Here is a 10568-nt window from a genome sequence, read left to right as displayed (position 1 = left end):
AAACTGGAATGGTGGATGTGGTGTTTAAAGTGGGTTAATAACTAACTAAATCTGTTTACTAAGAGTCCACAGTCTGAATGGTTGAGAATTCTCGTCTTCTGTCTGACCACATACACCTACTGATGTTAAACTCTACTACAGCTAATATGGATTACTACGCAATCCCATCTGCGGTTTATAGCCTCTTAATTTATAACTTTCACTATAAGTGTATCTTTCAATGTAACTGATATGATCTGTAATAATGCATTTTCATGTTCTTATACAATTCTTGTAGCATTAAAATGTATCCAGTTTTAACCTTGCCTGTTTTAGGTATTTGTCCAGATTGACCCACATTGGTCTTTTCTCTTTATAATGGATCTCACTTGTTGTCAATAAATGCACTCACGCATCTACTCCCATTTTGATTAGTATATCATTTTGTTTTAGCTCATATTTTAGTTACATAATGGGTCACACATTCTTGCACTCTCTTTCTAACGTCATGGTTACTGTTGTAACCGCCGACAGGGGGACTGTACCGTGGAAAATACATCACAGGGAGTTGCAAGAGAGAATTATGCCTGTGGATCCCTACCCCAGTACAGAGCACTTGTGGCTCGTTGTGGGTCTGGACGCGAATTGCTCCACTGAATTCGCAGGCCAGAAGGCTAGGGAGAAAAACATCCAGGAAGCGACACTTAGTGTCTAACCTGGGAGAGAAGGCGCACTAGATCAACTTGAAGGGCTCTGTGTGCAAGCGGAACACCCGGTCGGCTGTTCTGCATTACCGAGTTCTGCCGGCTCGGACCTGACAAAACACGGGACGAGACTGACTCAACACTGAGATTGTAAAATCTCGCAAAGTTATTGGGTTTTGCCCAGCCCGCTGCTCTGCAGATGTCTGCTAGGTAGGTGCCGTAGACCAGTGCCAATGAGGATGTCACACTTCTCGTAGAGTGTGCTCGAACCCACAAGAGGCCTGGGTCAGGTAAGCCAGTGAGATGGCGTCAACGACCCAGTAAGTTTAACCTCTGTTTGGAGACGCCGTTCCCTTTCCGCTGTCCGCCAAAGCAGACAAAGTGCTGCTCAGAACATCTAAAACTCTGCATGCGGTCCAAGAAGATACGCAAAGCACATACCGGACACAGCAACAAAAGTGCTGGGTCTGCCTCCTCCCGGGGCAGCGCTTGCAGGTTCACGACCTGGTCCCTGAAGGGGGTCGTAGGAACCTTGGGCACGTAGCCCGGTTGCTGCCTCAGGATAACGTGAGTATGTGCCGGACCGAACTCCTGGCAGGTGTTGCTGACAGAGAACGCTTGCAGGTCCCCAACCCTCTTGATGGAGGCTAACAATATAAGGAGGGCCATCTTCAGGGAGAGGGCCTTGAGCTCAACTGAGTCAAGTGGCTCGAAGGGGGGTCTCTGAAGGCCCTAGAGGATCACTGAGAGATCACAGGAGGGGAACAGGCTTGGCCGGGGAGGGTTCAGTCTCCGGGCACCTCTAAGAAACCTGATAATCAAGTCGTGCTTACCCAAGGACTTGCCATCTACTGTGTCGTGGTGGGCCACGATAGCGGCTACATACACCTTCAAGGTGGAGGGGGACAGCCTCTCCAGCAGGAATAAATGCACTGACCGAACTGCGCATCTCTGCAGGTCTTCGGCTCGGAAAGAATACCAATTCGCGAACGAGTGCTACTTCAGGGCGTAAAGTTGCCTGGTGGAGGGAGCTCTGGCTTGGTTGATAGTGTCTACAACTGCAGGTGGTAGATCACTCAGATCTTTCATGTCCCATCCAGGGGCCAGACGTGGAGGTTCCGGCGGTCTGGGCACGGGTGCCAGATGGTGCCCCAACCCTGAGAAAGAAGGTCCTTCCTCAGGGGGATTTTCCAGGGAGGTGCTGTCGCGAGAAGCATAAGATCCAAGAACCAGGTCCGGGTGGGCCAATAAGGTGCCACCAAAGTGACCTGTTCCTCGTCCTCCCTGATCTTGCACAGCAACAGTGCAAGAAGGCTCACTGGGGGAAATGCGTACTTGCGCAGCCCCCGGGGACAGCTGTGTGTCAACGCGTCTGTCCTGAGAGGGGCTTCTGTCAGGGAGTACCAGTGCGGGCAGTGGGAATTGTCCTGAGAGGCAAAGAGATCTATCTGTGCAAGACAAACAATTGATCACAATGGCACCAAAAAGAGAACACACGGATGTGTACATTCTACCAAACAGGGTGTCAAAAATTTAGCTAATTTACAGTGGAACAATAATATCTGTAATATCTTTATTCTTTGAACTATTCTAGTTCTAACGCGGCTATGCTGGTTATCACTGGTTTGTTGGCTGTGCTGTCTGGCAACCCTAACACAGCTAATACTGTTCACCATCAAAACTTTGTAGCTTGTTGACCATCTTGACCTTGGTCTTGCATGGTCTTACAGATTCTCGCTGGTGAAGTTTGTCAGCTAATGTCTTGCTAGTTCAGAAATATGAGCAGGCTAGCCATGTTAGCCAGGGACACACCAACACACCAGTATCCCATTTTGGGTCTCAGAAATGCAATGATCAAACCACAAAATGCTCTGGTGAATAGGTATGCTAGTCAGTAGCTTAGTAGATTAGCATCTTAAATAAAACCAACATGTTTGTGTACATGTTTCATTTAAGACAACGAGCACACAGAAACATGCCATTTGGGGACTCATTTGTGTCTCAGGGTGGGGAAATGAGGGCACATATTAGGGTTAGCCATTCGTCTTTGTGCTCAGACCTTGTTCCAGTTGCTATAGTTTCAAGTATACCGTTTGATTGATAATGAGTTTGTATGAATTAAGTGGACTTAGGTTGCATAGTGGGCTGCAAAGTGGAACAAGAGTGCGGTGTGGCCCCAGGACATTCTCTGTGTCAATCTATTGGCCTTAAAAGATAAAGCCATCAGGATTGGTTTGTTTTAGGAAGCTAATTCTTGGTGTTTTCCTTACCTTAACATGTGAGAATGAGGTATCATGGCATTAGTTCAACAGTTCTGTGCGGGGTGATGTCAAGAGAACCATGAGCAAGCTAAAGTTTATCTCTTAAAATTTGCATCACTACAGGGAAAACTACAATTGTATCAGAAAAAGAAACTAAGAGAAGTGTGTGTGAATCTTATATATTTTTTTTGTGTGTGTTCCTCAGAAATCAAATCCATGGCCACGTCATCAAGCACCGTCGAAGTCCATCTCAATGTGAGGACACTTGGAAGGCAGCCTTAATTCAGCTTATTATGGAGGATGCATCTCGTGCATCCTCTGTGGCCCTCAATCACCCACATTCCTTTGCACAATTCAGATTTAATTTTAAAGAAAATATCAGAAAACAAATCAAACGGATGTTGTGGTGTATTTTTATCAAGTTAAGTATACATTAATCAGGTGTAATCAATGCCAATTTTATTCTACAATTATTTCTGATAGTCAAGCAGGTCTTTTACTCTGTGTGTGTGTGTGAGCGTGTATTTATCACTTTGTGGGGACCAAATGTCCCCATAAGGATAGTAAAACCCGAAATGTTTGACCTTGTGGGGACATTTTGTCGGTCCCCATGAGGAAAACAGCTTATAAATCATACTAAATGATGTTTTTTGAAAATGTAAAAATGCAGAAAGTTTTCTGTGAGGGTTAGGTTTAGGGGATAGAATATAAAGTTTGTACAGTATAAAAACCATTATGTCTATGGAAAGTCCCCATAAAACATGGAAACCAAACGTGTGTGTGTGTGTGTGTGTGTGTGTGTGTGTGTGTGTGTGTGTGTTTTAGAGGTCTGTGCAGGAACAGGAATAGCCTCACATATGTGCTCTCATGACTGCTGAGAAAATATATGGTGAGGCAGGTGTCTCCTGTCCACTTCTTAAAATAATCTGACCAGGGTTAAAGCATAGGAATAGCCCCACCTTGTTAGAGGACTGTGTTTATGTGAACCAAAACCCAGAGATGGGTTGGTTGTTCTGCAGGCAACTCGGCTTTATTGTATGATAATAAAGTCTATTCTTCTGAAATCAAAATCCCAAAGATGTTGAGTGATTTTTCACAAAATGGGTAGAAACTCCTACAATGTGCGCCCTCCTGGTGGCTTCCTCCATTTCTACAAAGTAGTTGAAGTGGTTTACAAATATCTTATTTCCATCACGTGCTCAACAAGCCACGTGATAAGATGCACGGATTGACGTCTCAGACGTGAAGGCAACTGAGATTCGTCCTCTGCCACCCAGATTGAGTCACTATGCCACCACGTGTACTTAGAGCACATTGGGAATTGGGCATTCCAAATTGGGGATAAGGGGAGGTGGTAGGGAATAAAGACCACAGTGAGATATGAAATAATGACATTATTTGTAAATTATAGGGATAGTTTACCCAAAAATGTCATGCCATCTCAGATGTGTATGACTTTTTTTCTTCTGTAGAACACAAATGACGATTTTTTTTTTATTTTTTATATTTCAGCTCTGAAGGTCCATACAATGAAAGTGAATGGCAGCCAGAATTTTAAATTTCCAAAAAGCAAATAAAGGGATCATAAAAGTAATCCTCCAGTGGTTAAATCCACGTCTTCTTTGATCGGTATGTTTGAGAAACAGATAAATATTTAAGCCCTTTTCTTTTTTACTATAAATCTCCACTTTCACTTTCTTTTGTTTTTGGGCGATTCACATATTTCAGACATATCGCCATCTACTGGTTGGGGCTGGTCAAAGGTCGAGATTTATGGTAAAAAAGGACTTCAATATTGATCTGTTTCTCACACAAACCTATCATATAAATTCTGAAGTTATTGATTTATCCACTGGAGTCATATGGATAACTTCTATGCTGCCTTTATGTGATTTTTGAAGATTCACAGTTTTGGCCACCATTCACTTGCATTGTGAAGACCTACAGAGCTGAGATACTGATCATTTTTAATAGTCATAAAATGTTTAAGTGTTAAAACTGACCAAAAGTTGGTTGGGACATTCTCAATTGTTCTGAAAGTTGATAAGGACATGTCCATATCATCCCAACCTAAATCCACACCTTTGCCTTTATTGTTCAGATAACATCATAACACACTCGCACACACACACACACACACATATATATATATATATATATATATATATATATATATATATATATATATATATATATAAATTATTTTTGATAATCAACATTATGCTACAAATGCTGTAGATTGAGTTTAACTTGTATTGAACCCAGAATATTCATTTAAATTGATCATGCTTAAGTTTGACAATACTTAACCTACTGGATAAACAAGCAATAAACAATGAAAATCAAACACTCACAGTTTAGAAGTGCTGAGAGAGGATAGCATACTGATATTATAAATTATCCATTGGGCAGCAATGTTTATAATCTAAAGGCATAAAACATTTTAAGGCATGAACAGAAATAGGTAGTTGGATACAGGGATGCTTGAATAGATGTATTCAATGGAATAGATACTTAAAGGTACTAATCATTGATAGATGATGAAACTGATGATGGATTGCCTTCACAAGAGAGATTCAGTAATTGTTATCTAACTCTGGATTATCTAGCCATGATCATTGTGCACATAAGCTTTGTGCTTATTCATTTGAGTGTGCAGATGAACCTTAAATATGTTTGAGTGTTCATCGCATGTGATTTACAAAAAATGCACTGTCAGTGCAGTACTGTACATTCTTGTACAAATTAAACTATTTATCAAATACAGTGGGGTTTAACTTGTGAAAAGTTACCCCCCCCCATTTCACAAGTTTGTGCAAAACCCAACGAGAAATTTTAGCCTTCAATATCTGAGAATGTTCTAAAGAGGATTTTGTGTGCTTTCAAAGCAAGGAAATCCAACCTTTCGTACAATGAGTTAACATGATCACAAATTTGCTTTCTTTGATTCCAGTTGTGCAGGGCCGTATCTGAGCATATGGGGGCCCTAAGCATAATCCTATTGGAGGCCCCACCCCGGATCCAGGCACACCCAAGAATGACAACACAATACAGTCTTTACCAAATTTGAATAAATTAACTACACAAAACGCAAAAGAGCTAAATTAACAATAAATGCTAAATTGCTCATAGAAGCATTAATACAGTCTGACATGAATATTATCTTTTTAAATTAACATTAACTACATTGACGAATGAGAAAGCTCTACAGAAGTTATGTGACAGGCTCTTGCATTAGATTATGACAGCTGCCAGAGTCTTACTCAATAGTTTAGTATATTTCAAAAAAAGAAAAGAAAGAGCAGCTTGCTTTGTGGGGCCCCCTGGTGGCTCGGAGCCTGTAGCAGATGCTTATACTGCTTATAGCTATGGCCCTGCCAGTTGTGATTTTGGAACCTTTGATTCTTTTTGCTGCCTTCACTATGATGTGAGTGCAATGCACTTGTGCCTCATAGCACTATAAATTAACTTGGTTTTATTGATTTTGAAAAGTACACAGGAAGACAGCATAGATATTTGTCTCTCTCTGAAGGAGCTAAAATAGAGAGGAAAATGCATCCAACTTTAAAGTGTGCAATAGAACATTGAAAGCAGCAGAGCTATACTGACTAAAGAAACTAATATATTTAGCAGAATAAATAGGATCCATAAATGGACTAAGTGAATATGTGATTACCTTTCAGAAAGTTTGGTTGTGCCAAAACTTTTGAAATGGTAACAAAATCAGACCTTCTGGCAGTTTTCAGTTGTAGATGTTATTCCCATTTTATTGCACACACCATTATCCATGTAAAACAGAAATAAGTTGTTTTCTCTAGTTTTAGAGACATTAAATGGTCTCTACTTGAACCAATGTATGTCTACAGTATACATTACAAATATGAATTTGAATCAACCATGGTTAAACAATTACATGCATACCTAGATAATCAAATAATTGTATTCAAGCATTCGGTTGTATTCCATGATAATTGCATTAATGTGATTTTACATTCATCATTAACAACAGTGCTAAAACAGAAAAGTAGCAAAAATATAAGAGAATAAAACAAACAATAATGTAACAACAGTTCAGACTTTTTCATGTGGATGATCTTGGTAACTCAAATATAGGCTCTTGGATTGTCTGTGTTAGATTCAGGAGCTGATAGATGGTCGCTGGCTTACCACTTGGATAGTATGCCCTGTTAAAAAGAAATGAGACAAAAACAACAGAGACAAAACATCATTAAATGTTCAAAAGACAGAGACAAAAACAAGATTAGAGAAATAAGTAGCCAAGCAACATGATCACACGTGAAATTGTATTTTTCTATTGATTTCCAATCAATACTGTCATGGTTGGGTTTAGAGTTTGGTTTAGGAATATATTAATGTAATTACTACTCAAATGTTTCTGACAATCAGACACAATGTGCCCTTTAACACCACATCCATTCAAAGAAGTAAGTGAAAGAACGCTGTTTTCGTCTCAGTAGTAGTTCCACCTTCGAAACATTCGGAATTCAAAGACTGATTTTAGCAGACAAAAATATCAACCTGCTGTCTCCGATTTTCCCATGAGAGCGGTCTGATTTTAAATAATTTATAGAAGTTTTAAGGTCAGATGTTTGAAAAAGAAGATAGAAAAATGTCTTAAGTGTAAACTTAATAACTTTACCCTTTAGGTTTTGCTCTAGAGATTCTTTTAAAGGCACTGCACAGGAATGAACCACCCAGTATAGACAGGGCTGCACCAGCCCAACCTATGTAGAGACCAGGACCCAGTTCAAACCTGCAAACACAGATGGACGGTTAGTGTGTGTAAGTGGGAGTATGTGCTTGAGAATATGTTTGTGAGTTATCTCACTTGATGCCACCATAGAATGGGTCATTAAATTCTTGAACCACCCGTGCAGCGTACAACGATATGGCCACCATAGTGCGAAGACCTGTGCAAAAGAAGAATATTTCTCTCAGTAAGTACTTAATATCAGTACAGAAATGATAAATGCGATGAAACAAAAAATTTAGGCATTTAAACAGCTATAAATATTTTGTAATTTGTTTGTGTCGGTCACTATGATACTATAATACAGGGTTGAACAACATGAGGTGGAACCAATTATAACAGAATGATTTTTTAGGTGAAATATCCCTTCAATGTTTTAATTACTTTATGACTGTGAAGAATTTTGTGCATGTACTGTATATAGACAGATATAGATTTTAATGCTTTTAGTGATTACCTGCAAGGATGAATAGAATGCCACCACTGAGTTACACCATGGTAGTTACAATTATAGAGACCAGGCCAAAGATTAGGGCAATGATCATTAATGCTCTGCATACCTGAATATGCACTGAAAATGAGACAAAAATATAGAGTACATTTTCTGAGTTTAGTCTTTGACGCATCAATTAAAACCAAGGATACACATGTAACTTTGTTGTTGTGCACTGCTCTACAAAGGTAAAACACAGTCAATGCGCCAACATTGAAACTGAAAAAGATGGCTTCAAACTTTTTGATTGTCCAGCCAAAAAAGTATTATCAAACTTGTACACTTCTGTGTAAAGTTGAGCTAAACCCATCTATCATAGGACAAAAAAATGCGTTCTTCCTTTGTAGGGCAGTGTACATGTTTACTTTTACATTACATAGACCATCATCATATCATCATGAGTGAGTTTTTGGTCAAAAGGTTATGAGAAAATTAACTAAATTTGAATGATTATATGAATTAAAGTGTTAATAGTATTAATAGTAATTATAGTAAATAAAAGTATTAATTCAAATAATTATAGTGGCCAGTGATATGATTGTTATATTGGATTTGTGCTTCATATGTTTATCATTTTAGAAAAAGTCAGCTCTGGAAAAAAGGGAATCAAGATAAAAGTGGGCGTAGGCACTTTTCTGTATTGTTATATTATGACTACTACAACACAAATTGACTGCTAGACATTGAGTTTATAAACAAACCATTTGATCTCATTCTAGATCCAGTTATAGTTCCCCATAAATCTACCATGAGATTCTAGAATGATCCATTACATGATCATGTTTGATATAAAATAATCACTCATATGGCTGTGAGTTTTTACAACAATCCCAGAAACCTAGTTTAAGTAAATTGATGCCTACCTGGCAATGACTGCATGGACTGAAAGTCTCGGCACTCTGACAGTCCAGAACTGTCCTCGGCACATGCATGCCACAGATTCTCATACTGACGGTTAGAAATGATCACACTCCCAGACAAACTCGAGAACTTCCGGTAGTCATTAGCCACAGAAACACCAGTGACCAGCCAGCTGACCACACACATGAAGAATCCAGTTACCTCTAATGCAGTTGACATTGTGACCCCAAACTTCTTACACAAAGAGAGAGAAAATCACAAGGCCGAGCACACACACACACACACACACACACACACAGTTGTGTTTCCATGTTTTATGGGGACTTTCCATAGACATAATGGTTTTTATACTGTACAAACTTTATATTCTATCCCCTAAACCTAACCCTACCCCTAAACCTAACCCTCACAGAAAACTTTCTGCATTTTTACATTTTCAAAAAACATAATTTAGTGTGATTTATAAGCTGTTTTCCTCATGGGGACCGACAAAATGTCCCCACAAGGTCAAAAATTTCGGGTTTTACTATCCTTATGGGGACATTTGGTCCCCACAAAGTGATAAATACACGCTCACACATACACACACACACACACACACACACACACACACACACACACACACACACACACACACACACACACACAAATTCTAAGTATACTGTGCTAGAATGCTGTGATGGAATCCAAACTCAAAGAGTACAGATCATTCAACAATGAAGAGTTTGTAGAGTAGTCCTCTCCCTGCTCATGATAGTTTGAATCATCTTTCAGTTAAACAGCAGGACTTTAACATTTGCAGAGGGGTCATAAAGCCAAAGCTGAACCCAAGAACCCACTCAATTCGTGATGACAATGATATCGATAATGTTGTGTGAGTGTGAACATTTCGTGGGGCCACAGTGACACATTTACGGTAATGATACAATTACCATGTTTGGTTAGGTCAGGATGATTCATATACGGCATTTCACAATACACATTGCTTCAGAGCTTTACAAAAATGTTTGCCTTGATGCAACCAATGTTCTTGCCAAATTCAACTGTGGCAAGGAAAAAATACTTCTGTAAGATGTTTAGGTAGTGGAGGGAAACAGACTCAGCTGCGGGAGCCTCCTCTGGCAAGGCAAAACCTTATAATAAAAGTTTTATCTAGTTACATAGTGATACTAACTATGTGTTAATTGAATAAATGACTACATTACACGCTTGGAAAACAGCCCACAAGAAATTGAGATTGTGTGATTGGCAGTCTCATTCATCAAATCGTGATCATTTATTAAATCTATTATTTTGAGCATTTTCATTTTATTAAATAATACTTTGTCTTTTAATTATACTATTAAATGTTGTACCTTTTATTAATTTAAGTTCCCCCTAATTATCTTTTTATTCTTTTAATTCTATAAGTCTTATTGTGTGTGATTTGTTTAGATGATTTTTACTGTCTTGATTTACTTTGTTTGAATTATCTTCTTCCAATGTTTTTATATATTCAC

At 39.1% G+C, this 10568-nt stretch overlaps 1 pseudogene; it reads right to left on the bottom strand.

The window, feature by feature from the left end:
* Window positions 1–7047: 7047 nt before the first annotated feature.
* Window positions 7048–9288, bottom strand: LOC127645585 (claudin-15-like; annotated as a pseudogene).
* Window positions 9289–10568: the final 1280 nt, after the last annotated feature.

This window comes from Xyrauchen texanus, chromosome 6, assembly GCF_025860055.1.
Source record: "Xyrauchen texanus isolate HMW12.3.18 chromosome 6, RBS_HiC_50CHRs, whole genome shotgun sequence".
NCBI lineage: Eukaryota > Metazoa > Chordata > Actinopteri > Cypriniformes > Catostomidae > Xyrauchen > Xyrauchen texanus.
The sequence above is the reverse complement of the archived record's forward strand: the minus strand, read 5'-3'. Positions and strand labels throughout refer to the sequence as shown.